This window comes from Pelodiscus sinensis, chromosome 12, assembly GCF_052426305.1.
Source record: "Pelodiscus sinensis isolate ZL-2025 chromosome 12, ASM5242630v1, whole genome shotgun sequence".
Lineage (NCBI taxonomy): Eukaryota > Metazoa > Chordata > Testudines > Trionychidae > Pelodiscus > Pelodiscus sinensis.
In genome coordinates, this window is record NC_143063.1 from 45,410,899 (window position 1) to 45,436,863 (window position 25,965).

General features: G+C 54.9%; 1 non-coding gene across 1 annotated transcript in view; it reads left to right on the forward strand.

Moving 5' to 3' along the window:
• The first annotated feature begins 3,272 nt into the window (after positions 1-3,272).
• Positions 3,273-25,965, forward strand: part of LOC106732983 (uncharacterized) — a 50,413-nt gene continuing 27,720 nt past the window's right edge. Inside the window, exons 1-2 of the transcript XR_012906637.2 lie at positions 3,273-3,518; positions 15,915-16,020. This is a non-coding gene — a transcript (uncharacterized LOC106732983). The remainder of the gene's footprint in view (positions 3,519-15,914; positions 16,021-25,965) is intronic.

The window sequence follows — 25,965 nt, forward strand, 5'->3', positions numbered from 1 at the left end:
CACTGCTGCCTTTAGAGCTGAGTGTCTGACCAACAGCTGCTGCTATCTGGCCACCCAGCTCTGAAGGCAGTGCCGAAGCAAGGGTGGCAGTATGCAACCCCCCTAAAATAACTCTTTTGCAATTTCCTTTTGTGGAGCAACGCCTGATTTGAGAAACACGAGTCTCCCCCATGAAAGCTGCATAGCAAAGAGGGCTGTGAATGAATTCATGTTAAACGTGCTTTGAGATCCTCAGATGGACGGGACTGTACAAGCTGCACCTGTTGTCATAAATAAGATAATTGATCAAATTAGGTGGCATCTCAGCCCCCAAACCAGACTGCAATTACTCTAATGAAGTTTTTACCCATTAATGTTTTTGTCCTGACCACGCTGGGTGTTTTCTTCTGCTCACACCCAGCCCTGCCTCTAATGTGGCATAGCAAAGAGACTGCTTTTCCCAGCCAGGCGGCCTGAAGGATTCCTTTTTCCAGTGGCAGAGGGCAAGTTGTTCACATACCATTTACCTTAAAGAGTAAAGAATCAGCTACTGGTTGATTTCTAGTGGCTCAAACAGGATTTGTACCCAGAGTGCAGCCATGTGATAATTTGTCACAAAGGAAATACCCTTTCATGCCAGTTCTCCAGGAACACTAGATACAATGCAATTGGATTAGGGCAGTGTTTCTCAACCAGTGGTACGAGTACCTTTAGGGGTACTCAAGAGACGTTTGGGGAGGGTATGTCAACACAACTGAAAGTTGGAGAAAACTGCATTTTTGTTTTAAGTTTTACAGAGCTTTATTATTTTTGTCCTTTTTACACCCAAAAATTTCATCACCCACCTGGCTACAATTAAGTTGTTTAAACAAATGTGTTGCAATATTAGGAAAAAAATGTGTGTCTGAAAAATGTAGGTACTGGGGAGTACTTTTTTTTAAAGGGGTACTTTATAAAAAAAAGATTGAGAAACACTGGATTAAGGGACACATTGTAATGATTGAGTTTCTAGAAGAACCTCAGGGCCGTTAGACCTTCCAACAGAGCTGAGCTGAAAAATTGTCCTGGTTTTTCACTGATAAAGTTCCAAAGTTGAGAAATTTTTTGACCAGCTCCATTTCCCAGTAATTCTGGGAAAGGCATCACCTATTTACAGTGTTGTCTTCAAGTCGTCATTGTCAAGTCCAAGACGAGTCTCAAGTCACTACAGTTCCAGTCTCAAGTCGAGTCTCGAGTCCCTAAAGTCACTTTCGAGTCAAGTCCCAAATCGAGTCTCAAGTCTTAATTTAAAAAATGTCAAGTCACTTTTGTACAAGCCATCAATATCGGCATTTTCGGACAATTTTTTCACCAAGTCGATTTAACAAAATTAGCAAGTCTCAAGTTGAGTCACCTAGGCAATTTAAGTCGGACTCGAGTTCAAGTTGTGGGACTTGAGTCAACAACTCTGCCTATTTACCCCGTTCGCATAAGGCATTTCACGCAGCAGCAGCTTCCTTCACACTGATGAGCTAAGGCAGGTTGATTCTACTGTCCACCTCCTGGCTCAGATGTGGTCATTAACCACCTCACAGTGAGGGTGTTAGCTGAGCAAAGTGAGGCCGTATGCTTAACTCCATGGCATGTAGTTGTTTCTCTGGCTGGGGCTCACAATCCCTCCTCCCCCAGTTCCAAGCCTTTATCAGCAGCACTCAGCCCAAAAGCTCTCGCTCTAGACTTTTCTTAGGGCCTTGCCCTGCAGTGTTTGTTCCAGTTGTGACTGGCTCTTCCTTGCTGCCTTCTCACTAGTCTCTGCTTCTCTTTACCTCTTGCTCACATCATAACCCCCCCCCCACCTCGCCACACCCCCCATCACCACTACTACTACCACCACCAAAATAATCCCTAGCCAAGTCTCTCTCTGACATAGTTCAAGTTCCAAGTCTCAGCGGCCCCCTTGTTTTGGGCAGTGACATGTGCTTGCGTCTAGGGATCTGAAGGGTTAACTGGTAACTGTTGGGGGCTGGAGCAGCTACCCCTTGTGGTGAGCAGGGGACTTCTCCAGCCCTGGGAGCTGACAGCCAGCCCCAGCATGGGGCTAGCAGCAGGAGCCCCCTGGACTGGAGGCTGCTCCAGCTGGGCTGGAACGGTCCGCTTAGTGGTAAACCGGTGAAACATTAGGTTGACCTACTGTTTAACCAGAACGGGTAGTCCAGTGGTACCTTAGAGACTAACGCATATATAGTATCATGAGCTTTCATGGGCAAAATCCTGATTAACCAGGATTTGACATCCCTGCTTGCTTCTGGGGGACAGACTGCTGTCTTAAAAGAAGGGTGCTCGTCCCACCAATGGGCTGCAGTGATGTGTCTATCGCCCAACCCACCACCCCAACACTACTTGACCGGTGATTGGAAAAGCGACCGTTCCAAACCTTGCCCCTTCTTTCTCTGCAGATCTGGAGCTTTTGCTAAAAGGCTGGCTAATTAATTTGTGGATTGGTTAAATATTTGCTGGGTTTAACGGCTCCCAATCCACCACAGCTCTGGCACAGTGACCTGGAATCTGTGCCGGCCCTTTGGATCAGCAAAGTGATTAATTACGTTCCTGTCCCAAGGCTAAATCCTACCCTCAGTTGCGCAGGCACACAATGGCGCTTGCACAGGTGTGTTGCAGAAGGGGGCCTACGGAAAGAGCTGTTTGAGGCAGATCCCAGATTGCATTTACCAGGCTGCAGAGGGATGGGGGGGGGGGAGAGGAGCTTTTAATGGGGACTCTAATGTCATAGCTCTAGCTTGGCACCAGCAAATTCATGGATGGAGCCTTTACAACAGGACAAAACACAGACCTAAGCGTTGGTCTCTTTGGGGGCCAATCTGGCTGTTTCTCCTGCCTGCCAGAAATAGAAACCCATGTGTGCTGGCCCTGGCCACCGAGGGACCGAGACAATTTAAATGTTGGTCAGAAGCAGGGGATGAATTGCATGATGGGATTGCTCTGTTCACACCTTCTGCGGCGCCTGGCGTTGGCCACTGGCAGGAGACTGGATGCTGGGCTCCATGGACCTTTGGCCTGCCCCTTCTGCTGAGCCAGGCTGGCTTCAGACAGCTGTGCCTGCCCTGCTGCTTGGGTGGGGTTGGGAGATGTTGTCTCCGCTGGGGACGTTGGTGCCACCCCTGCCCAAACCTCCGGGCTGGGAGAGGGTCCCAGCTTTACTACGTGGGAGGGATTGGACGCAGCTGGCAACCTGCCCCTGCCCCCGCCTGGTCTGCCAGGCGCTTCCCCCGCTTTGCCTGGGGGTGTGTCCAGTCTCCCTCCCTCCCTCCCATTAGTGGAAGCCACCCGCTGCGTCCGTGCAGCCCCCCGCTCGGCCGGGCGGAGGGAGGCGGCGGCAGAGCCCAGCTGTGACGGGGGGGGACCGTCCCCACCGCCCCTGCTGACTCGGGAAGGTGGGACCAGGCAGGGCTATGCAAATCGCCCTCGCCCAGCTGCTGCCTGCGGCTCGCTGGGGGCTGCGGGGGAAGGCGGAGCTGGGCGGAGGGACCGAGACCGGAGCGCTGGTAAGTTTCTCCTGCCCCGGCCCCTGCGCGACCTCCTCCCCCGCCCTGCGCAGCCCCCGGGGGAACTTTCTCTTGCCCCAAATCCCCGCCGCCGGGCAGGGCAGGGGGGTCGCGCTGGCCCCTGGAAACCCCGGCAGGGCCGGTCCCCAGCTTGGCCCCTCGGGTGGGAGCCGCTGGGCGCGGTCGGAAAGCGCAGCCCCGTGCGGGTCGCCCGGCCTGTGCTGCCGCGCGGGATTTTCAGCGCTGCGCGGGGCGCAGCAGGGTGGTGCCCTGCGGCTCGGCTTCCCCGGGCCCCGCAACTTGCCATTGGCTCTGCCTCGCTCCCCGCGGCGCCAGCCCCCCGGGGCTCTGCCCCTGCCCAGGAAGCCCCGACCACGCTGTCGGGGGGTTAAAATCCGAGCTCCCAACGCTGGAGGGAATTTCCTGCTCTCTCTTGTAAATAAACACCCATGGGAGAGGTCCCCACCCACCCTTCACTTCAGTGCCTGTGCTGCCCGGCTCCCGCAGCACCTTGTTCTGGGAGGGCTGGTGCACGGGGCTGTACAAACCCAGGCCAACAGGTGGCCACTGCCTCCAAAAGCTTCCGATCTAGGCCCGGGAGGACTGGGGCAGCCCCAGATAACAGCATGGGACCCTGGCAGCGCCTCTTCCCCAGGAGCCCTGAATTCCTGCAAAATCCTCCAGTTAGAGTCACCTGAATTAAGAACATAAGAAGGGCCAGACTGGGTCAGACCAAAGATCCTTCTAGCCCAGTGTCCTCTTCCAACAGAGTCCGAGAAGGAATGAGCAGATCAGGGAATCATCAAGTGATCCCTCTCCTGTCACTGGTATCCAGCCTCTGACAAACAGAGGCTAGGGACACCATTCCTACCCATCCTGGCTAATAGCCATTGATGGACCTAACCTCCATGAATGTATTTAGTTCCTTTTTGAACCCTGTTAAAAGTCCCAGCCTTCACAGCATCCTCTGGCAAGGAGTTCCACAGGTTGACAGTGCACTGCCTGAAGGAAAACTTCCTTTTGTTTGTTTTAAACCTGCTACCTATTAATTTCATTTCGTGACCCCTTAGTTCTTGTGTTATGGGAATAAGTCAATAACTTTTCCCTATTCACTTTTCCCCACACCGGTCATGGTTTTATAGACCTTTATCCTATCCCCCCAGGCCTTTAAAAGTCCCAGACCTTTTAATCTCTCGTCGTACGGCAGCTGTTTCCAAACCCCAAATTGTAAGGTGGGTTTTATTGGCTCAGCTTCCTCTGCTGAAAGAGAGGCGCTTCCAGGCAAAACTCTTCTTTTCCAGCTGTTCCCTGCCCTGCCTTGTCTCTCTGGCTCCTGGGACCGACACGGGGGCACCAGCCATGTCAGCGCTAGTTTTAAGGAGCATGTTGGGTGCGCAGGAGACTCGCAGCTGCAGGCTGGGACGCACTTACTCACAGGGAACCGTGTTACATTCGCGAGTAGCTCCGTTGATTACAAATGGCCCAAGGACCTACCTAGGCTGTGTCTACATTACGGAGCCTGTGCCAGCGTAGCTCCCTGGCATGCACCTACAGGTGCAGTGTTTTGCCGGGAAGGGACCCTCCCTTCCCGCATAGACCAAAGCGAACGCCCCTGCCTGCAAAGCTGCGTCTACACTAGGGAGGGGGGTTTTGGATTAGTGATGTCAGCTGGAGGGCGGGTGTGTTCACCATCCCCCCTCAGTTAATGTGGCTCTCCCAAGGCGAGGCTTAAGTGCAGTCCGCAAAGGAGCCGGAGGTGGAGTCCCAGGGGGGTCAGAGAGGTGGGGGTAGCTGTCCGGCAGGCTCTGTCTGGTCCTCATCCCTTGGAACCAGGGGACATCTGCAGCTAGGGTGGGGGGAGGCAGGCCCTTGCCCCACCTACAGCTCCGCCCCTTCTGCTGAGGCCCCGCCCCCCACCTCGGGAAGGGGAAGAGAGCGGAGGTGAAGAGCGTGCACGCCCCAACCTCCCAGCCCCGACCACCAGGGAGGGAGGAGGGTGCATGTCTCCAGCCTCCCCGCCCTGGAGCAACACTGCCCCCAGAACACCTACAGATGGCGGCCTGGGGGCAGAGTTTAGGCAGGGCCATGCTGGGCGGTTTGGGAAGGCAAAGCCCTCCCTCTCCTAGGCCAGGGTCCGCCCATGCTTCGAAGTCCCTTCCTCCACGTCTGAAACAGCCCCTCAAGAGAGGCAGTGTGGTCTAGTGGTTTGGGTGGGACGCAGCAGACCCAGCTCCTTTGTATGCACTTACAGCGCTGCAGGGGGCGCCGCTGTCATGCGTCGTGAAGGCTCTACCGACCCCAGCAGGAGAGCTAGTCCCCACAGTGGAGTTACACCAGCTCCCCAAGAACCAGTAGCTCAGTGGTGGAGAGTTCTCCCACCGACTCGTGCTGGCGACCCGGCAGGTTCGGCCGCGCTAGCGACGGTGCTCGCGGCCAGGGGTTGTGGTGCATGTGGAGTGGAGACCGGGGCAAAGTCCTTTCAACTCTCTGTACCCCAATTCCCCATGTGTACAATGTGGGTAACAGCCCTGCCCGGCCTCCAGAGCTGGGCGGGAGGATCTGATGTTGTGGGGATCACAGGTGGTGGGACCAGAGGTGTGAGGGGAGGGGGATGGCTGCTCCCCTTGGGGTGAACTTCTCAAAGTATTTCCCACACGTCTGCCCCCATTTTGAGCTCTGGGCTTCAGCTGCAGGGTACCGAGGCTCAAGGCTTCTGCCCCATGGTTGGGGGGATGCACTGGGGTGCAGGGCTTCTGCTGTGTAGGAGGGGTGGGGGGCACTGAGGTGAGAGCTATTTCCCCACAGGGATGGCGGGACACCAGGCTTCAAGGCTTCTGCCCCATGGGAGGGTGCTGGGGCCTGGGGGTTTCTGCCCTGTGAGTTGGAAAATATTTTCTGGAGCGCAGCCCCGGCTGGATGTAAGCTCTGGTGGGACCCGAGAGGTGGATTGGAGTGTTTGTGCAAGAGAGTTGAGGGCAACCCCAAAGGAACTGCACGTTTCCTGTGCTGAGGGCTGAAAGGTTCCACTAGACATCTCCGGGGGAGGGCAGGGTCGACTCACAACCGACTCGGTACTTTCCACGTGGCCGTGCCTCGCTGTACCAGCCTCCGGTCTCGCATAGGTCTTGCTGCCAGACAGCTCTCTCCCAGGTAGCAAGCCACACACTGGCTTATCCACGGCGGGAACCCTGGCAAGACGAGGAGCACATGGGGCTTGGGATGGTGGCAGGTCTAGCTTTGAAAGGGGAGCAGGAACACGCAATGCACAGCCTCTCCCTGCCACCAGAGGGAGCTAGGACACGATGGTGGAAATGGGAATAACTCCGCCAAGGTTACCTCCATTGCCAGCTGGTGAGGCTTTTGCAGCTGGGCCAGTATAAACTCTAGTGTGGACACACGCATAGGAGCATATAGGGGCTTTCTCCAGCACAGTTTATGTCCCTTGGGGAGCAGGTATAACAGGGCTGCATTATTTCGTGGGCCCTAGACACTTTTGCCTTCGTGAGCCCCATCCTCCATAAAAAAAAAATATTAAAAATTATTTTTGATATAACTTTTAATACTTCAACATTTTATGTTTTTGACAAAATTGCATAGATTTTCGTGAGCCCTAAAAGTTTCATTTTTTTCTGATGTGAGAAAAAAATTAAAACATTTTCTTCTACCCTAAAAATTCATTTTTTTCTTCTAATTTTAAAAGAAATTAAAACATTTTCGTGGGCCCTAGGCACTGTGCCTACTGTGCCTAATGGTTAAGTCGGCACTGGGTATAAGGAGCAAACTGCATCTCCACTGAGGGCACGTCTTCATTCACCACGACGGAGATCCATGTTCTGGCATTTGATTGAGCAGGTCTACTACAGACCCATCAATCGAATGCTGAAGGCAGCTCCACTCAGTGTCTATATTCCTGACAGTTGTAAGGAGTAAGGGAAGCCTCTCCCACAATGGGGATGGCGCCAACCTCGTCTTAAGGTAAGCCGACTCCAGCTACATAGTCTACATTGCTGGAGTTGCATCCCTTAAGCCGAGTTTCCAGGTCTAGAGTAGGCCTGGCCTGAGTGTATGTTGACGTAACTCTTCCAGCAAAACTTTCCTAGTGCAGACACAAGCTTTAAAGAGAGCAGCAAATAAATATTTCAATAATATGCAGCCTCACCAATGCAACATGAAGTGTATTTCATCCTTGCATTGGCAGAAAGCAAGACGCTGCCTCGCATTTCTTGCCACCTTCTCTAACTCGTTGTGTAATGCTACTCTACCCTGGAAAAAAGCTGCTACGTTCCACCCCAGAGCTAGCTGCCTTTCAGTGCTGAGCAATTTCTGTTTATGGGCTCTGACAGTTCTCTTGATGACAGGCATTACAGAAAAGCATAAGAGTTGTAGTAAGTTAATGCATCATCACCTAATGTCGATAAATACCCAGAGATGCTGTTTACAAGGGGCCCATGTCATTTCATAGCAAGAACATCCATTTCCTGGCAATGAAAAATCCAGCTTTGTTTATCATAGAATCATAGAATTCTAGGGCTGGAGGAGACCTCAGGAGGTCATCAAGTCCAGCCCCCTGCCCAAGGCAGGACCAACCCCAACTAAATCAACTCAGCCAGGGCTCTGTCAAGCTGGGACTTAAAAACCTCTAGGAATGGAGAGTCCACCATCTCCCTAGGGAACCCGTCCCAGCGCTTCACCACCCTTCTAGGGAAAGAGTTTTTCCTAATATCCAACCTAGACCTCCCTCACTGCAACTTGAGACCATTGCTCCTTGTTCTGCCATCCGTCACTACTGAGAACAGCCTCTCTCCATCCTCTTTGGAACTCCCCTTCAGGAAGTTGAAGGCTGCTCTCAAATCCCCCCTCACTCTTCTCTTCTGCAGACTAAATAAGCCCAAATTCCTCAGCCTCTCCTCACAGGTCCTGTGCTCCAGCCCCCTCATCATTTTGGTCGCCCTCCGCTGGACCCTCTCCATTGCGTCCACATCCTTTCTATAGTGGGGGGCCCAGAACTGGACACAATACTCCAGATGTGGCCTCACCAGAGCTGAATAAAGGGGAATAATCACTTCTCTGGATCTGCTGGCAATGCTCCTCTTAATGCACCCTAACATGCCATTAGGCTTCTTGGCTCCAAGGGCACACAGTTGACTCCTATCCAGCTTCTCATCCACTGTAATCCCCAGGTCCTTTTCTGCAGAACTGCTACTTAGCCAGTCAGTCCCCAGCCTGTAACAATGTTTGGGACTCTTCCATCCCAAGGGCAGGACTCTGCACTTGTCCTTGTCGAACCTCATCAGATTTCTTTTGGCCCAACCCTCTAGTTTGTCTAGGTCACTCTGGACCCTATCCCTGCCCTGCAACATATCTACCTCTCCCCCTAGCTTAGTGTCATCTGCAAACTTGCTGAGGGTGCAATCCATCCCCTCATCCAGGTCATTAATAAAGATGTTGAACAAAATCAGTCCTAGAAACAATCTTGGGGCACTCTGTTAGAAACCGACCGCCAACCTGACATCGAGCCGTTAATCACTATCCGTTTGGCCTGACAGTCTAGCCAGCTGTCTAGCCATCTTACAGTCCATTTATCCAATCCATAGTTCCATAACTTGCTGGCAAGAATGTTGTGGGAGACCATATCAAAAGCTTTGCTGAAGTCAAGGTCTATCACATCCACCAACTTTCCCATATCCACAGAGCCAGTTACCTCATCATAGAAGCTAATCAGATTGGTCAGGCATGACGTGCCCTTGGTGAATCCATGTTGACTATTCCTGATCACTTTCCCTTCTTCCAAGTGCTTCAAAATGAATTCCCTGAGGAGCCCTTCCATGATTTTTCCGGGGATTGAAGTAAGGTTGACGGATCTGTAATTCCCTGGATCGTCCTTCTTCCCTTTTTCAAAGATGGGCACTACATTTGCCTTTTTCCAATCATCCAGGATCTCTCCTGATCTCCACAAGTTTTCAAAGATAATGGCCAAAGGATCTGCAGTGACATTTCCCAACTCCCTCAGTACCCTCGGATGCATTAAATCCGGATCCATGGACTTGAGTGTGTCTAGTTTGTCAAGATGTTACTGAAGAGTCACATAATTCATTGCTTCTGAAGCGGCCTGCATTGCACACAAGAGGGGCTTCTTATCTTCTTTATTCCTCCCCCTCTCCCAACACTGTGTGTCTCTCACTCTCACATGCCCTTGTATTTTGGGGGTTCCCTGCAACCCCCCTACTGTCTTCCTCTTTCCTGGGATTCTGGGTACCCCTTTTCCCCAATGCTAAGGGCTCTGCAGGGCTTCCAAATGTTTCCTATTCCCCTTGAAACTGCTCCTCTTTTAACTTGTCCATATCCAGAGGGTCACACATGTCGTTGCTTCTGTTGGCCAAGCTTGACTCCCCCTCCCCTAAAATGCCCCCCCCCCAGCACATTTTGTAATTCAAGTTGTTTCTTTTCTGTCTGAGATACGCCCTTCAGGGGTTCCCATTTTAAATGCCATTGGGGGGTTGGGCAGGGCCCCGAGGGGGGTGTTACCATGCTGGAGGGGGTTAATAGCTACCATCAAAGAGATCTTTGCTCTACAGACAGTTACAGCTGATGGGTGGAGGGATCAGATGCCTCAGGGCTTTGTGCGTCCTCAGCTCCCCCCTTTTGGGTTGACGGTTCCCCCCAGGTCCATAGAATTCTGCCTGCCGAGGTCTAGCCCATTCCCTGGAATGTTGGGATTGCTCGGATGCGGCATTCCAAAGTTACCGTGCGCCAGGCAGAGAACCGCCACCACGGTCAACCCACGTGGGATGGGTTCCCTAGGGAGGGGGTGGACTCTCCATCCCTAGAGGTGTTTAAGTCTCGGCTTGACAAAGCCCTGACCGGGTTGATTGAGTTGGGATTGGTCCTGCTTTGGGCAAGGGGTGGGACTTGATGACTCCTGAGGTCTCTTCCAGCTCTAGGATTCTATGATTCTACATCTCGCTTCGCTAAGACCTGGCCTGTGCCTAAAAACTAGACCCACTTAGCCACGTCACTCGGGGCTGTGTAGCTGTTCTGCCCTGAGCAGTGTCGTTAGGTCGTGTGAACCCGCCCTGAAGACTCAGCGAGGTGAATGGAAGGGTTCTCCCTTCGACCTTGCCCCCCACTCTCGGAGAGGGGGATGAGCTACATTGATGGACGGAGCCGTCGAGGCAGGAAGCGTGAGCAGCGGGTGAATGGCTGGTTTGCGGAGGCAAGCCCCCCAGCCCACCCCTTCCATGCTCACGGGATCCCTCCCAGCCCCCATTGCAGCCACTGGCTCCCGCCCCGCTCCCCCAGAGCCCCTCATTGTGGCTCAGGGCAAGGCTCACACTCCCCCCCTGGAACATTAGGTTGCCGGACACCACAACCCCCACCAGGCAGCTGTGTGACTGGCTAGTTGGCTGGGCAGCCATGGGGCCACGGAGTGGTGGCCGAAGCAGCCAAACCTGTGGATGCTAGGGGGTTATGAAGCATGGGCCACACTGCCCCTCCCCCTCCAGCTGCCAGCCCCAGTGCCGGGCCAAGAGAAGCCTGCTGCATGCAGGTAGGGGGGGACCTGCCCTGGGGCGGAGCGTGGGCGGGGCCACCTATGTCTGTATAGGTAGGCTGTGCCTTCCTTTGCCTTCATTACCAGCCACCCATAATAGGCACCGTCTACACTATAGCACTCCGGTGGCTTAGGGGTTGTGCAAACTGCATTTCCCTCTGGCTTTATGCACCGGGGGGCGGAGAAGGGAGACGGCTGATGCACAGGGGTGAGCTCTGGCCTGGGATTCTAAAGTGCTGTCTGCCCAGAACAGCCTCCATGTGGCCACTTCTAAGGCCAGAAAATCTGGCTGCTGAGAAAGGGAAATTACTGTTTTACTAGTCGCTGTGCCCGAACGGCAGCCCTGCGGTGCTAGGCAGAAGTTAATGATTAAATGCAGCACTCGTCAGCCATATGTACACTTACCATGGCTATTGACAAGTCTTGGGCCATAGCTACTATATATTTGAGAGCATTTGTGTGGCTCTGTGTGTCTGTCCCAGTGTCCGTTTGTTCAAGAACTCCTCCTCTGAAACAGCTAGGACCCCCCCACACACACACATTTGGTGGGCAGCTGCCTCTTATCATAACTTACAGGGCAATATGGGTGGAATGGGATTGTTTCACATCAAACAGAAAGGGAGCGGTGCGATAGCAGGGACAGTTATACTCACAAATGACCACAAGGGGGCAGCAACACCCCCCCCCCCCCCCCCCCCCCCCAGCCTCAGGGAGCAGCCACTGGCCAGCAGCACAGACTCCGCCACACTGGCCTGCCCCAGAGAGCAGCTGCCAGCTACCATGCAGCCCCTGCAACCACCAGGCACCATGCCACATGGCTGCAGCTGCCAACCAGGCCACACAGCCCCCATGACCTCCTCCTCCACTGCCCCAGGCCAGACATGAACCCAGGCAATGCTGGGTAATTAGGCTGGAATGGCAGGGGCCATGCTATTGGCCAGTGGCTGCTCCCTGGGGTCTATCTGGGATATAACTGTCCCTGCTATCACATCCCTCCTTTTCCGTTTGATGAGAAACAATCCCATTCCAGGCACATCCTCTTGTCCTGGCACAGCCAAACCCCGACCTTGCTTTAAGTTATGATAAGAGGAAGCTGCATCCCAAATTTGGTGGTCCTAGCTCGTACTGTTTCAACTGAGTAAGTCGTCTGTGCCCATGAAAGCTCATGATACCATCGACATTTTTGGTTAGTCTCTGAAGTGCTGCAAGACTCTTCATTGTTGTTTTTTAAGTTTATTTGTTTAGGAGGAGTTCCTGAATGAACGGATTCAAGGACGGACAGAGGCACAAACTCTCCCAAATCGTAGACTAGAAGAGTTACCCGGCGTTGACTGGGTCCATTACACAAATCGTTTTTCTTCATTGAAATCATTGCTCCGGGATAGGGTTGTGGCCGAGGGGTTCAGTAGGCAGCTTGCCCTGTGGAGAGAGGACTTCCCCAGACGTCTCTCACTGCAGCAGCTTGGGGCCAGGTGAGAAGCACCTCTCCATGACTGCTGCAGCTCCAGCGGGCACAGCCAGGGGAGGGGCGCATGCCAACCAGCTGGGGCCGGTCCAGGTTCTTCTGCCCTCCGTGCCTCAGCCAGAGTGAGGAATGCAGCAAACAGTGCACTTTCCCCTCGCTCCCTGATGCAGGGGAACAGCCAGTATGAATCAGGTAGGGGGACTTCAGCCCCTCCCTCCTTAAAAAGCACCTGGGGGATGGGAGGCTCGGGGTTGGGGCAGTCCCGGACAGGGGTGGGGGACTCATTGCATCAGCCCCTAGCCAGTCCCTTTCACCTGCCGGGTGAGTCTGTCTCTTTTCTGTCTGGTTTTATGAGACGCAATCCCATTCCAGGCACATCCCCTTGTCCTGGCACAACCCAACCCTTGACCTTGCCGTAAGTTAGGAGAATAGGAAGCTGCCTACCAAATATGGTGGTCCTAGCTCTTACTGTTTAGGAGGAGTTCTTGATCAAACAGACAGACACATTCTCTCAACTAGATACAGATTTACACCAACTTCAGCAGAGCTACCCCGGACTTAGAGATCAGAATCCAGCTCCTTTGAGATCTAGGATCATAGCCAATGGAGATGGAAAGTTGGGGCTGGATGGCTGAGTCAATGCACTGTGTAGACTGGGTGCACGCTAGGAGATGAACTGGGTATTAGACTAGGTAGTGGCCAAGGGGGATTTCCAAGCAGTACAGCTGGGACAGGAACCGGTCTGCACAAGGAAATGGGCATGGCCAGGGGGCCCCGTGTTCCCTTTGCTGCTAGTAAAACATCGGGTGTTTGGCAAGTATCTCCGCCCCTCCCAGCCCAAAGCAGCCTGAGTCTGAACCTGAAATCAGGAGGAGCTCGTCTGAAATTAGCAAACTTGAGTGGGTGTTACCCTAGTGCTGCTGAGCTCAGAAGCAGGCCCAGGAACTACCTTCCAACTATATCTCTCACCTCTCTCACTCTATATCTCTTCCCTATGCTCTGCACTGCCTCCTACCTCATAGGCCCTGAGTGACCCCTCTTCAAGCCCCTTCCTTCACCTCTCTCCTTACAAATCATGCCTGGCTCGTAGCCCCACTGCCCCTGCTTCTCTCTGGCCCCCACACTCACACCTCAGTCCTTTGCTTTGCACTCAGCCACAGCCCCAATCCTGCTCCGTGCTCTGGGCGGGCGGACCCAGGCACGTGCTATAAGAGCCTCATTGATATTAACAGGGCTCCATTTCATTCTAGGGCAGGGGTGGGCAAGATACGGCCCCGCGGGCCAGAGCCGGTCCACCAAGCCACTAGATCCAGCCTGCAGGCGGCCTGATCCAGTCCACAGGATCCACCCTGCCGGGACCCTCAGACACAGAGCAGCCAGCTGCTTCCAAGGAGCCCCACTCTGCTTTAAGCAGCTGGCTGCTCCCTGTGGCTTTCTGCTGTGGGGGAGGGGGAAGGTTGGGGAGTCCCCATCATTGGAGGATTTTGGAAATAGGTTGAACAAACACTTGTCAGAGAGGGTCTAGGCTTACTGGCCCCTCTTCAGAACAGGACTTGGTGACTTCCGAAGTCCCTTCCAATCCTCCACTTCTCTGATTTCTCTGGGCCCAAGAGTCAACCTAGTGGAGCTCCAAACAAGGCACTTGTGTAGCGATCAGTCAGAGGGAGGTATGCACCCATCACCTAGGGCAGTGGTTCCCAACCTGTGGTCCGCAGAGCCCCAGTAGTCCGCCACGGTACTGCAGGGGGTCCGCAGAGAGTTTAAAATAGAAATTAAAGTAAGTGTGCATAGGGTAGCCAGGTGTCCAGTATTGACCCAGACAGTCTGGTATTTTCGCCTCCTATCTGGTAAAAAAAATTCAGAAAATACCGAACACCTAAAATGTCCAGTATTTTCTGATATTTTCCCCCCGGCCAGGAGGTGAAAATACTGGACACCTGGCAACTCTACGACACACTCAGCAACTGAACCCAGCCCCTGGCCCGCCTGGGTCCTGACACCCCCAACCCCGCTACTTACCTGGTTCTGCAGGGAAGCTGTGTTCTGGCTTGATCAATAAAACCAAATGGCCACTGGCAAAAAGCCTAAAGACCAAGGGGAAGCAACGCCTTCCCTGGGTCTTAGTGCTCAACCACTCCCCTGTTCCTATCCCTATTCTAACTCTGCACTCACTCTGAAAGGGGCCATGCTGTTTTAATGCTGTTTTATTATTTGTTTATTTATTTATTTTGCTTAATAAGTCTCGGAGTCCTTTTTTTTGCTCAACAACTTTGGTCTCCTCAGCAGAATTTTTTCCCCGGTGTTATTTTTTTGTGGGGGAGGGTGTTCGGTATTTTTGGTTCAACCATCTGGCAGCCCTAAGTGTGGAGCGTATACAAACACTTATGTATTTAATTAATAAATCTTCGAATATTGTGTAATTATAAATATATATTAACTATTTAGTCCCGTGAGCATGTGACGTGAATACAACACCCCGCTCTAACTGTTCAAAAGCTATTAGAGTGGCGAGAAGGATTTAGTTGGCCTAGAGCAGTGTTTCCCTTATTTATTTATTTTTTTTATTTTGCGCGACAAATTCTGGTTGGTCTTTTTTTTTTTTTTTGCTTGACAAATTTTACCCTGGCAACCCTAAGGGTTCCTTGAAATTCTTTTAAGCTGAAAAGGGTTCCGTGGCCAAATAAAATTGGGAAACACTGGGTTAGGGGGGTCTGTAAAATTGTAATAGATTGAAAAAGTGTCCATATGCTCAAAAAGATTGGGAGCCATTCACCTAGGGCAAAATGGGGTTCTTAAGATTGCCTCCATGGGGAGAAAGTGTTCCTCTTAGAGAGGGACCTGAACGAAAACCCTAACCCCAAACTGTGCAGCTTTGGGCCCATCTTTATTTCCAGTGTGTTCCCTAAACAACAGTCGTATTCCTCCCATCACCGTCTCGTCGTCTGTTGCTCTGGAAGCCAGGGTGACTCCATACGTACAGGGCTGGGCTCTTTCCGATCCCACAACAGGCGGAGGGGCATGGCAGAGTCTTTGCTAACCATGATTCACCAGGGATGCCAAAGCGACTGTGCACAGAGATTCACGCTGACGCTAGCCCCCTCTGTGTGAAAGTTTCCCTCCCCACCCCCAGCTTAAAAAGTTCTACTTTAACCTAAACAAACCAGACTGAGTCATCAGGTGCCATGACATCAGTCGGTGGTTTTACTGTTGTGAATACCACGGCTTCCTGTTGTTCTCCAGTTCGATACTGCACATGAACGGGTGTCTATAGACACCCCGCCAGGCCCAGCCACCTTACAGAACCTTTTGAAAGAAAAACAAGGGACGCCTGCTCGCACTGCTTCCCATCAGGGCGCTTTCTGAAATATCTGCCTCGTTGCAGCCGGAGCAAAGCCGAGGAGCAGACCGGCGTGCCGGGGGGTTTGAGCGCTGAGCCACTTCATGCTAAAAGGATGAAAACATGGGACTTAAGATATCCTGCCTGAAAGGTAAGCCTGAACGTCAGCCGGTGCATGTCTGCGTAGCCGGCAGCGCCCTCTCCGCTTGCTGTGTCGGGTAGAGTGAGTGTGTAATATAGCCAGCGGGGAAAGTCACTTACAATTTCTCACCGGCGCAACCCCGGTCCCTGCCGGCTTTTTAAATAGCTCCCTGCTGGCTCTGGCCGCATCTCCACCAGCTCTTGCCATCTGCTTACTTTCATCTCTGCATGGCACTTCCCTGTTTCCCTGGGGTCTTTCCCCCCTGGGCTGGAAAAATCTCCAGCAACCTCAAAATATGTAATGGGGTGTAATTTACATGGGGGACAAGAGTCCACATGCGGGGTCGCTCTGGGGACAGCCAGTGCAGTCGCAGAGGACGGTGGTAGCAGTGGACAATCGGTAGCCTTCAATTTGCCCTTCCTGAGTTCCCACGACTCTGCCTCTTCCCAGAACACCCATCACGCCGGCTCCGATCCTCCATCTTTTCCATCGCTCCCGTCGGAGAGGAGGCGTGATCTGGTGGCACTCAGCTGCCTCGGTTTCCCCTCTGTAAAATGGGAGTAACAACCCGACACTAGCCTGTTTAGATGGGGAGTCCTTTGCGGCCAGGCCTGGCTCTTACTAAGTTTTCGTACAGCACCGAGCACAATGAGATGGCAGGTCTCTGCTGGAGCTTCCAGGTGCTGTTGTGACAGGGAGAATAATGATCCACTCATGCCAGCTTCCCAAACCGGCTGGGCAGTTCTGTACAGATAGCAGGTCTCATGAAGAAGGAGCAAACATCCCACTCGCCCCTTTTTCCCCCAGAGAGACTGAATGCTGGGGTGGGACCCTCAGATGACAGCTGCCTCACAGCATGCTGCTGAAAAGGGTCTACAGAGTTGCTGTCATCCCAAGCAAACAAACCTCTGTGTGTCTCTGATTGGGAATTGCCCCATGCCTCAGTTTCCTTCCCAGCAAAAGAGCATCCCCAAGCTTGCCTCCTCCTGGCTGCAAACCGAGCAGCAACGGGGCTTACCCAGAGCTGCCCTTGGAACCACCTCCCTGCCTCTTTCTGCGGCGATTAGCATACTCAGCGCTCTTTCCGGAGGCAGAAAGGGCATATGGCATGTCTCTCATCGGAGAGGAAGCGGGGAGCTGAGGTCGAGAAGTTCACTGTTTACACGTTCGCAGCAAGTTCACAGGGTGGAGAGGTAGATACGCTGGAGGGCAGAGGTAGGGTCCAGAGTGAGCTGGACAGATTAGAGGATTGGGCCAAAAGAAATCTGATGAGGTTCAACAAGGACAAGTGTCGAGTCCTGCACTTGGGACGGAAGAATCCCAAGCATTGTTACAGGCTGGGGACCAACTGGCTAAGTAGCAGTTCTGCAGAAAAGGACCTGGGGATTACAGTGGATGAGAAGCTGGATAGGAGTCAACAGGGCGCCCTTGTAGCCAAGAGGGCTAATGGCATATGAGGTTGCATTAGGAAGAGCATCGCCAGCAGATCTAGAGCAGTGATTATTCCCCTTTATTCCGCTCTGGTGAGGCCACATCTGGAGTATTGTGTCCAGTTCTGGGTCCCCCAATTACAGGAAGGATGTGGATGCATTGGAGAGGGTCCAGCGTAGGGCAACCAAACAGATTAGCGGGCTGGAGCGCATGACTTAGGAGGAGAGACTGAGGATTTGGGGTTTGTTTAGTCTGCAAAAGCGAAGAGTGAGGGGGGATTTGAGAGCAGCCTTCAACTTCCTGAAGGGGGGTTCCAAAGAGAATGGAGAGAGGCTGTTCACAGTCGTGACAGGTGGCAGAACAAGGAGCAATGGTCTCAGGTTACAGTGGGAGAGATCTAGGTTGGATATTAGGAAAAACTCTTTCCCTAGGAGGGTGGGGAAGCACTGGGATGGGTTCCCTAGGGAGGGGATGGAATCTCCACCCCTAGAGGTGTTTAAGTCCCAGCTTGACAGAGCCCTGGCTGGGTTGATTTAGTTGGGGTTGGTCCTGCCTTGGGCAGTGGGCTGGACTCAATGACCTCCTGAGGTCTCGTCCAGCGCTAGGATTCTATGGGGGTCATAGCGGGAGTCAGCGGCCACCGGGGGATTCGAACCCAGAATTTCCCAGCTCTGTGCTCAGATCACCCGGGCCGTGGGATGTCCCACTTGGAGCTTTTGGTGCATGTCTCAGTTCCTGGAGTCCCGTGATTAGGGAAGGGTCTGAGCTTTCAAATGATAAAAAAGCAGCAAGTCCCAGCTGTTTGGGAGCAGGGAGCCATTTTGTCTGTGTCTGTGCCTGGCACAATGGGGCCCTGGGCCACGCCGAGGGCTCCTTGGAGTTACTACAACACAAATAATGAACAACTTTCAACCTGCTGGCTTGAAAATGTGAGCCAGGGATGTTCAAAGCCCCCTTCCCCCCTCCCCTTCAAGCCTTCTGCTGCATCACTTTAGAATCTCATGATCGTTAAGCCAATCTCGGGATTTCTGGGGCAGCCTGGTGATTTTTGGCCACTCCGTGTTGGCGATGCTGGAGGTGGCCAGCTGTAACGGGGGGCAGAGGCCCAGCCCTAACTGCAGGCAGCAGATGCCTGGTGTTCATAAAGCTGTCCGGCTGGTGAGTTTTATGACTGCAGGAACCCGGGGGCGTAGGAGGCTGAAGGAAGCTGGAGGCAGCTAGTGGATTTATGTGCCCATCTCGCTAAAACCACAGCTGGCAAGAGGCCGCCGGGCTTGTCGCATGTCCTGGGGAGCTGGGAGCCAAGCGGAGAGGCCAGGCGCTGATGCGCAGACTGGCTCGGTGCCCCCCTTTCCTAGCTGAGAGGCGGGTGGATTTCCTGGGGAGGGCACAGGGCGCTCCCATAGCCGTGGTGGGGTGTGTTGGTGCTTGGCAGGGCTGATGCACACACACTGCTGCTTTTGCAAATGGCCCTCCCCTCCCTCCCCCCGATAAGCTCAGCCTAGGGCTGCAAAGGGCCCCTCCCCATGGCTTCCCAGGAAAGATGGTGACTCGCTGCAGCCCTGGCAGATGGAAAGGGCCAGGGAGGTCAGCCCTAGCCAGCCCCACACTGGTGCCTGCAGGGAAAGCTTTAATGTTGCCGAGTGACTGATCAACGGGGCTTCCACCACCTCCCCAGGACAATGTTCCCCGCCGGGCTGATCCCGCTGCTAGGGCACCTGCCCACCTGCACGACTCCCTGCCGATCCCTCTCGGACCCCTCTGCGCAGCCCCTGCCCCGGCTGGGCTTCCCACCCTCTGTACAAACGGGGGCTCTCAGGGTGGCTGTGCCCCTCGCCCAGTGCACCCCGTGTCTGCACTTCCCACCAGCTCCCAGCACCCACGTGGAACATGGGGTGAGGGTTTGTTCGGGCAGCACCTCGGAGACGGCCACAGCAGCCATGACCCGAGCCCCGGGCCACCGGAGGAAGCGTCTCTCGGGACCCCCGGAGTGGCTGATGGCTCCGGGTGGGGGCAGCATACCACTGGGGGAATGTTCCGTGGCAGTGGATGGTGCTCAGCAGCGACCCCTACTGGCCAGCGGTTGGAGCAGCGCTCCGAGGCTCAGACAGACCCATATAGTCCTTCTTGGGCCAAGAGCTGGTCACCAAGATGCAGGAACAGAACTTGGGGAGAGACTCTCTCCCCACTGTCTCTGAACCAGCAGCTGCACGGGGGCTGTGCTGGGGAAGGCCTGAACCCCTTTCTGCTGGGCAAGCTTGTTTGCAAAGCAGCAGGGAGCACTCTAATGCACTCCCATGTCTCCATGAGTGCGTGCTGAATATTGCATCGCCCATTAGCTTTTACGGCAGCTTGGCCCGGGGACTCGCCCAGTGCCAGGGAATGCTGTCAGAGCTAATGCAGAGCCTGGGAGCTGAGGCCTGGAAAGCTGCCGCATCGCGGGCCCAGGAGAGCTCCGTGCACAGCTGGTGTGTGCTAGACCACTGCACATAGTCTCCCAGGAAAAAGCAGGGAAAACCCGTCCCACGCCGCACCGAACGCACGGATGATTTCTCCTGTCTTCGGAGCCACTGTCAGGCTAGCAAGGCTGCTGGCGAATCTCCCGGCTGCCCTGCGTGAGCCAGCATCCTGCACCTGTGCAGCGTAACCCCCTCTCGCCCTTTTGCCCCGGGGCCAGCCAGTCCTGAACCCAGCAAATGCTGAACGTGCCCACGGCGCAAGGTCACAGAGCCCAGATGTGGAGTCGGAGCCAGCTTGGAACGATCCCAGCATTTGCAGGGTTTCCGTGTGGTTTTTCCATGAGGCTTTTTACAGAGCTGGGCCCTGATCGCACAGCTACAGACTAAGCATCCTGCCACGGCGTCCCTCTCTCGGCTGCGACGCGCTCGGCGCTCTCAAGCGATGGATCCAGGGCACGCGCTCACTCCCTGCATTCCCAGCGGGGGCCGCTCCTGGCAGAATTCCCACCTCCCTTGCGCAAACCCAGGGAGAAGCTGCCCTCACATCCAGGGAACCCTAGAAACTCAAGCCCCTTGGAACATCAAGCCCACCTCCTCCAGCTCAGGACCGGCTGCAGTGAACATCATCTAGTACAGGGGTGGGAGACCTCAGTCCCGGGGGCTGGCTTGCCTAGATCCGGCCTCTGAGCTCAGAGCCCCCCCAGGATTGGGGAGCCTGTGCTGGTTCTCCAGCCCCCCGCTACTCCACCGCAGGACTGGAGCACACCAAAATCTACTAGGCTGGGCCCCTCTAGGCTCTGGTGTGGGAGGGGAATGTGAGGAGCGTCTTTCTCCTCACTCGGGGGCCACACCAGCGAGGGCTTTTTTGCTTCTCACTTGTGTGCAGCCCCCATCTGATTTTTCTGTGGGTCAGCGGTTCGCCGTTTCCCCAGACACTCACCAACCTGGAGTCCCATTTCCCCATTCTTTGGGGAAGTCTGGGTCCCACCGCTCTGGCGTTAAGCCCAGCAGGAGGGACGTTTGAAATACAGTCCTAATTCCTAGCCCAGAAATCCCACAGGGGGTTGGAATCTGAGCTGAGATTCAGCGCTGGGCATTGCAGCTGGTCCCTGGCTAAGGGGACGTCTATGTTGCAAAGACACCCGCGCCCCCTTTAATCCAGCTAGCTCAGGTATAACAGCAGGGAAGCTGCAGCAACACAGGTTTCAGCCTGGCCTGTTCTAGCCACCTGGGACCCCGGGTTTGTAGCCTCTGAAGTCCAGGCTGGGGTCGCTTCATTACTACAGGCTATGAAACTAAGCAAAGCCAGCTCGGGTGTGTCTACACATGCTGTAGTCCCACCTCCGTGCCAAGCCTCTGCTCCGGGCTGTTCCTCTCCGCTCAGATCCCACCTTGTGCCTTGGGGCCCCCCGAGTTTGGCAAGACAAAGACGGGGGCAGAGAAGAAGGGTCCCTAAAGGAAAGAGAGGCGGAATCAGGCAGACAGAGGGTGCTTGCCGCAACAGTGAGCCAGGGACAGACCAAGCTACTGTCAGAGGAGGCTGGATAGGAAAGACGGAGACCCCTTGGGGAGGGGCCAGAGAGGAGTCGATGTGGGGACCGATGCAAGACCATCCTAGCAAATTCACAGCCATGAAGAACACATCACAGACCATGAAATCTGACCTCCCCATGAAATCTGGCATGCAGCCGGCTCCTACCCTGCGCAAGGCTCTAGCTGCTAGCCCCGTGGGGGGCGGGGAAGGGACAAGAGCCGCTACCTCGCGAGCTGGAAGCCTGGTCGTTAAGTCTGTACTTCACGCTGGTCTCAGTGCCACCGGATGGGCCAGTGACTCACACCCAGAGGCTGTGTGGGTCGCATCCTGCTTTAGCTTTCCCCTTGGGTGGCTTGTGGTTTTGGTGTGGCTGGAAGGTGTCGCCGTGGTAACGCCGGAGGCAGATGCTCTCCTCTCCTTCCCAGGCTCCTGAGCACCTGTGGAAAGACGGCTGTTGACTTCAGAAGGCATCAGATCTGGCCTCCGAGGAGAGCCACTACCATGTAACATACCCCAACCCTGCCCTGAAGGGATGCGGCGTGGGGCAGAAGCTGTCTGGCTCCCCCCGTTCCTGTTCTTTCTACCGGGTTATCTTAGGAATAGCATCTTCGTATTCCTCTTGCCTCCAATCTGCACGAGCGTCATAACGGCTCCTTTCAAAACAAGCCCCCTGTGCCATGTCCCTTCTAAGCCCTGGTCTGCACAAGGGAGTTATTTCGTAACAGTAAGTGGCGCGTCCATGCTACTGCGCCCGTTACTTTGAAATAGCAGCCGTGTGGATACTCCACTGCTGCTATTCTGAAATAACGACTCCCCAGAGACATTCGAAGTAATTACTGCCCAGTGCGTCCTGGGGCTCTACATTGAGGTAGCGCGTCCACAACAATAGAGCCCGCCTCGGACTCATTTCAAGGCTCCCCTGTAGTGTGGACACATTAATTTGATTTTGTTGTTTCAGGTCCTGCCGTACAGGCAGGGGACTGGACTCGGTGACCTCTCGAGATCCCTTCCAGTTCTAGTGTTGTGATTCTGTGATAATATCCTAGTGTAGACAGGCTCTACTTATTTCCAGCCGTGTGTAGAATAAATTTTGTCACATGCACCAAGGCAGGTGCAGATGTGCACCCTCCATAGACACTCAAGCTGCCAGGTTGTGGGCAATCGGCTAATCAGCAGAGCAGCATTTCCTGAGTGGCCAACCAAATGCTCAGCTTACAGGGAACACGGCTCCATGTCATTGGAAATGTGTGTCAAAGCCCCTACCACAGCACAGAGCTGGGCTTCTCCCGTGCAGACAGAGCAGCCATGCCTCAATTCCGATACCCCTTCGGACACATCCTCTCAACCCCAGGGCTCAGGCGGGGCACTTGTGGGGCAGGGCATCGCCTGCCCAGAAGGAGCACGACAACCCAGAGAGAACCCTGGTACAGCCGCACCTCCCAACAGCTAGATCCTGCGCAGCATCCGTGCCCGTGGGCCCTGCGGCCGGCCTACGTGCGATGGCTCCCACCTGGCTGCTCTGTCACATCCTCTCAGCTTTCACAGCCGGGCACGTGACTACCGAAGGGGAGAGGGTAGGTGCGCAAGCCCCTCTTTGAGCGGCTTGCCTTCAGCTCAGCCCAGCCAGGCATGTGACTGTGCACGGAGAAAAGCTGAAGTGAAACCAGCTCCCGGCACTGAAAGGGAAACTTCCTGTGGCTGGTGACGTGCGAGTAGCTGAGCTAGAAGCTGGTGCTTTGCCAAGGCAGGGCAGCGGGGAGGGGCCTGGGCTGGGGGGTCAGGGTTTGGCGTTGGGCACCAGATTCTGGTCTCCTTGACCACCACCCGCGGGAGTGATGCTGCGTTTACATAGGTGGGACTAGAATTGGAGCCCGGTCCTTCTATGCAGATGGGCTGCAGGGAGGTGATTGCCCTAGAAATAGTGACCATCCGTCATCAATGAACCCGCGGTGCCAAGGAGCTGGTTAGAGGGAGCCCAAAGGTATTAGGGCTTCCCTGGGATTTGAGGGTGCTCAGCAGCTCCCAGGATTGGGACCGACATAGAAGCTGTGGGATGAAACCCGTGTAGCCAGAAGCCAGAACAACTCGCCGTCCACCTCGCTGCGCTCGCGAAGGCCGAGAGACAATGGAAACCCCCTTGCTTTGAGCCCTTTAAAGTGGGGCAGGGCAGAGCACCGGAGAATGACCCGGAGCCGAAGGGACCAGCACTCCCTGAGCTGGGCCTGGAGCCCAAGAGTCGGATCTTCCATGCCACGGCGTCCCTCTCTCGGCTGCGACGCGCTCGGCGCTCTCAAGCGATGGATCCAGGGCACGTGCTCACTCCCTGCATTCCCAGCGGGGGCCGCTCCTGGCAGAATTCCCACCTCCCTTGCGCAAACCCCGGGAGAAGCTGCCCCCACGTCCAGGGAACCCTAGAAACTCAAGCCCCTTGGAACATCAAGCCCACCTCCTCCAGCTCAGGACCGGCTGCAGCGAACATCCTCTAGTACAGGGGTGGGGGACCTCAGGCCCGGGGGCTGGCTGGCCTGGATCCGGCCTCTGAGCTCAGAGCCCCCCCAGCATTGGGGAGCCTGTGCTGGTTCTCCAGCCCCCTGCTACTCCACCGCAGGACTGGAGCACACCAAAATCTACTAGGCTGGGCCCCTCTAGGCTCTGGTGCGGGAGGGGAAGGTGGGGAGCGTCTTTCTCCTCACTCGGGGGCCACACCAGCGAGGGCTTTTTTGCTTCTCACTTGTGTGCAGCCCCCATCTGTGGGTCAGCGGCCCCCGACCCAAAAAAGGTTCCCCAGCCCTGTGCAGTGCATTGTCTCTGCTGGGGGATTTCCACCCCCTCCCGGGGCACTGTTCCAGTTTAATAGCTTCGCCGTTTCCCCACTCATACAGGTTGGACCTCCCTGGTCCGGCACCCTTGGGACCTGACCGGTCCCGAAGGAGGGAGTTTGCCGGACCGGAGGAGGTCAGCCCCTCTGCTGATGGACTCTGGGCTCTCAGGTCCATGGCCAGCCCTGGGACTGCTGAGGCTTCATTGCCCCGGGACCTCAAGGGCTCCATGGTCAGCCCCCGGACTGCCGGACTCCACTGCCCCGCTGTCTGGGGCTCTCTGGTCTGTTGCTGGACCAGAGAGTCCCAGACCATGGAGGTTCCACCTGTACCTTTCACCCGCCCTTCTTCTCCAGCTCTTAGGACAAATGCTCTGTTCCAAGGGGGGCAGACTCAGTCACAAAACATCCCTTGCCTTCAGCAAGACCAGGAGTGCGGCCTTACCCCTGGGGGCCTTTCTCCCAGCTTCTCCGAGTCCAACTGTCTGCAGGCACTGGCTGGAGACCAAGCCCCCCGCCTGCTCCCTCCCACACCTCTAGGCAAGCTGCTGAAGCAGCAAAGGTTTTGCTCTCTGCTCTGGGTGATTGTGCAATCTGCGGTTGCCTCCACCCACTAAGCTCCAAGGTCTCGCTTTCTAGAGGAACCCCAGGTAGCAGAAAACTTCACAGTGTGGTGGAGAGACCTTAGCAGCCCTTCCCACGGGGCTGCAGGAGCTGGCCGTGTGCACCCTGCGGTGCTTGTTGTGGGTCAGGGAGTGAGGTGCATGGGGTGTGCTGTGGAGAGGCGTGGGTTTGAGCTCTTTTCTTTTCTTTTTAACCCCCAAGAGGCTGTTTAGTGGCTACCGAGTAAGGCAGGGTCTGCGAGGAGTCAGGACTTGTGTTGCTAGATCAGGGGGTTTTCAGATGGGTCGCGACCCAGGGCTGGGGGGTGGACCGTCGGGCACTGGGACGCGTGGCTGTAGGGGGATCAGGTAACCAGTCAGGGCACTAAGGTAGCTCCCACCCTGTCCTGGCGCCACCAACTGCACAGCAGGCCCAGTTCCTAGATTGGAGAGGAGGGCGAGGAGGAGAGCACGCAGAGCTCCATGTAATGCCCCTCTCTGCACTCCCATTGGCTGGGAACTGGCTGCTGGCTGCTTCTGGGGGAGGCATGGTCTGCATGGCCAGGAGAGGCAGGAAGCAGCCTTAGCCCCCCTGCTGCACCGCTGACCCGGAGCCGCTTGAAATAAGCCCCTTCTGCCCCAGCCCTGACAAACCAAAGCCTGAGCCCCTCCTACACCCCAAAGCTCTGATCCTCAGCCCCACCCTGGAGCCCCCACTCTAGTCCAATTACATTGGGTCATGGGTCAATTTTCTTCAACTGAGTCATCAGAATTTTTTTTTTTTAAACCTCTGTGCTAGGTAGACACGGGCATAACCTAGCTAACTCCAGTGCTGCCATTAGAGACGAAAGGGATACTCAAGTAACACTCAGGTTGTGTCTAGATTGGCCAGTTTTTCTGGAAAATCAGCCACTTTTCCAGAAAAACTTGCCACCTCTCTACCCAGGCCCTTTGAATTTCCGCAAAAGCACTGACTTCCTACTGTAAGAAATCAGTGCTTCTTGCGGAAATACTATTCTGCTCGGCTACGTCCACACTGGCATGATTTTCCAGAAATGCTTGTAACGGAAAACTTTTCCGTCCATGCCAATTTAGACGGAAAACTTTTCT